The 3,486-nt window shown below is 41.2% G+C and overlaps 1 non-coding gene across 1 annotated transcript; it reads right to left on the bottom strand.

Moving 5' to 3' along the window:
• Positions 1 to 1,139: 1,139 nt before the first annotated feature.
• On the bottom strand, positions 1,140 to 3,486 carry LOC116294192 (uncharacterized). The gene has a single exon (XR_016119310.1). It is a non-coding gene; the product is annotated as an uncharacterized LOC116294192 (transcript).

Below are 3,486 nucleotides of genomic sequence, written 5' to 3'. Positions count from 1 at the left end.
GATAGGATCGCCAAATCCAATAGAAAATTCAACAAAATTTGCTCCTAGCGAAACAGTTTAATCTAAAATGGCCTGGTTTTCAGATACAATATGTGTTAATATGTACTAAAAAATATTCTGAGCGTTTACTGGCTATTCTACTTCTCTTCGTGAATTGATACGGGTTTTAGAACAATTTTCGGTGAATTTGCTCCCTCCGACGACCATGATACTTTGCGTTTAAACAATAGATTGCTTTAATGTGACGTCATAGTGAAATAGGGCAATTGTCTAGCTTACTATTCTCAAGAGGGAATATAAGTTTTAAAATTCATTTTGGTAGCATTTTGGTGGACGTCGAAGTCAAATGGCGCCATCATGCAAACGTCCTATTGAGAATCGAAACATTTCTAAGAAAAAAAACACCGTTCGTACAAATAGTCTAGAAGCTAAGTCTGAAAAGAGGCTTATTTTTCAAGTTGGCTGCACCCCATGGGTGGCCAAGGTTTCTTGGTATCATTTTAAAGCTTGAAGCCTGTAGATTACGAATCTGCTTGTCGCCACTTGAAAAAAGTGTCCAAACAGCTTGGCGACCTGGCCTAAAGTACATACTTTCTATTTCACAATATTTTCGTTATTCTTCATTTTCTTGACGTTTTTCACGTTTCACACACAAATTTTCGATAAAAACTGCTTTGATGTGTTTATTATATGCTAAGCTAATGCACACATATGAAAAAACGAGGACATTTTCAGGAAATGTGGAATTATTAGCATATTTGGGCCATTAATCACGATTTTCGATTCATTGAGTGGCAAAAGTTTTTTTTAAATAATCTTAAACGTCGCTAAAAACGCATTTTTCTTATAAAGACCTTAGTTTGACCTTATCTGATTAGTTTTCAGAGAGAAATGACAAATATTTTTAATATTAGCTATAGAAAAGACAATTTCCGTACTATTCGTCAAACCGGAAGTTGATAGCTAAACTACTTCCGGTTTACGTTTTTCAAGATTTCTTGAATAAAATCGGAAAATAACTCATTGCAGACTCTGGTAGTCTTTTATTTATAACAAATTAACACTCTTATAGATGTTTACTACTTGTGTGTACTCTTTTCAAGTAGTAAATAGGTAAGAATCAATTCAATTAGAGAAAAATAAAAGTTTTGTTTCAACGATGATTGATTTTAAATCATCTTAATTGACAAACGTTAGTCGTCATCATCATCATCTTGGCCGCTGTTGTCTTCTTCATCATCCTCATCAGGATTTTCCCATGCATTGTGGGGATTCTCACATTGATCAGCACACATACATACATCTGTGCACGATATGCCATTTCTCTGACAAGTACAGTGGCCAGTTGAACATTTTCCAGTGCATCCACAGATTATCAAATCAAGAAGTGCTGCTGGTGCAGGAGGAAGTGACATCCACTTTAATGCGAGGCTTTCTTCTTGAATGATCCATCCGTGGTTCTCAGGTGATGGGACATTGGGATTTGCAACTAATGCCCGTCGCCAAACAGCAGCTTGGTAGTTTGCCCGCATCGTATGGTGCTTCAACGCATCTTGACAAGGTGGTAGAAAATGTGACTGTGATTGTTTGCTTGCAAACATTTGGTAACGACAACTATTAACTCTGGGAAGTTCTGGGTAACCATACATGTGACAAACAAATCTTTCACAGTGAGAAAAAAGAGCATCATCGGCTTCAAACGATCTCCCAAGCATTGACATGGTTTGACAGTCTGCTTCATTGATTCTGCATTGCTTCAGTGGCGCCTTCTTTCCTTTGCCTGAGAAAGAGCTAACGGAGTCACAGCCGGTAAATGCGTGTAAACCAGGTAGAGCATTGCAAAGCAAAGGGCCAGCTTCTTCTGATATGGCAGAGACATCGAGATATACCACTCTGGTCTTCTCTTTTTTCATAACTAGAAGGCGTGCAGGGATTTGGTTACTGAAATGATAAGCAAGGATTGCCACATCTGTATCTTGCGACTTGATTATGACGGTGTTTTCTCCACTGTCTGCAGCATGCTTGGCATGTAGAGGCAGCTTCGTGTCAGCTTCTTCGTGGTTGCTGCATAATGTTGGAATTTCCTCACACAAAACTTTATCATCAGCTATACAGAAAGACGGAAGCACTTCAGCTCAACAGCAAAGAATAGGTGGCGGTTGCCAATCAAACGCTTGTACCTGTCTTGAGACCATTACTTCAAGATGAATTGCACCAATTCAATTTTGTTCTCGCCGCTGCTCAGATATTTTCTCCATTGCTTTGGACATTTCTGACCACTTCCTGAGATCTTAATCTTAACCACGCCTTCATTTGCTCGCTTTTCTCTTTCGGGGTTTTTTATAGAGACTTCGGGATATCTGTCCGTTACAAAATCTACTCGTCTTGCTAGACTTGTATGAGGGACAGCAAGATGAAACACTTTAAGGGCAAGCTCTTCAAATGTGTCAGGAATGGGTTTCAGAGACTGAAGAATAGCCATCCCGTCAATAATCATTGCCGAGGTCGGTGGGACGTCTTCAACTGGCTGAATGTCCTTAGTCAGAATTTCAAGCAGCTTTGACTTGCCAGTTTTGGCGAGTGAGCCATCAGCGGAAGCAAGGGACCAGGGCAGAGGACCAAGAGAGTATTGAAAAACATCAGAAAGATCCATGGATCTTCTCTGGGCGATTACCAGAAGCCGAGCAAAAAGATCTCTGTCTGCTTTGATCATGGTGTCCTTGCCAGCGATCTTTACTTTAGATAACTTTGACGAAGAAAAGTTGGCAAGCTTCAACTTCTTTAGTGGACCATGGAAAGGTACTTCATTAGTCAGCAACCTCGTTCTAAAGAAGGATTCCATGGCTTCTTCGCCTTGTTGATGTGCAGTTAGCAGGTCATTCTCAATCTGTGTAGTCGCTGTCGATCCAGATGCCAGGTGATACAGCTCTACTTCATCTGTTGGTTCGAATGGGTTCACCCAGTTGTTGATGGTCGCCAGTACTTTCTGAACGTCTTTCTCGTCGGCTGTCATTCTGCTCTTACCCATCTCCTTCTTTGCAGCATCTCCATCAGTTTGTTGTAGTCCTGCCATCTCTCGGCAAGCTTGGGTGATAGCTGCGCGTTCGTGGGATGTAAGGAGCCATCGTTGTACAGCACCCTTATTGACACTGAATCCTATGATGCCGCCCTTGGTCTTTGTGTCTCGATTGACAGTCTGTTCGATCGTCTGGTCCACAGGTACTTGACTGAATGGGCTTCCACTGCTTCTTTGGACGACGAACTCGCCAGCTTGAAACGCGCTCAGAACCGCTGGATGATTTTCTTCTAATGACTGCATATCCAGGAGGTAAACGGATAGATATCGAGAATAGTTGACCCGGTCATATGCAAACATCCACGGTATCATATCACGGATGCAGGTGAGATACAATTTCCAATCACCCTCTCTTATTGAGCGGATAAAGTTTAAGAGAAGACTGACCATTTCGATGTATGAAAACCAGA

Source organism: Actinia tenebrosa, unplaced genomic scaffold, assembly GCF_029948245.1.
Source record: "Actinia tenebrosa isolate PJP-AT-01 unplaced genomic scaffold, QUT_ActTen_1.0 PGA_scaffold11__36_contigs__length_13525064, whole genome shotgun sequence".
Classification (NCBI taxonomy): Eukaryota; Metazoa; Cnidaria; class Anthozoa; order Actiniaria; family Actiniidae; genus Actinia; species Actinia tenebrosa.
Note: the sequence above shows the minus strand (reverse complement) of the source record. Positions and strands in the feature narration are given on the sequence as shown.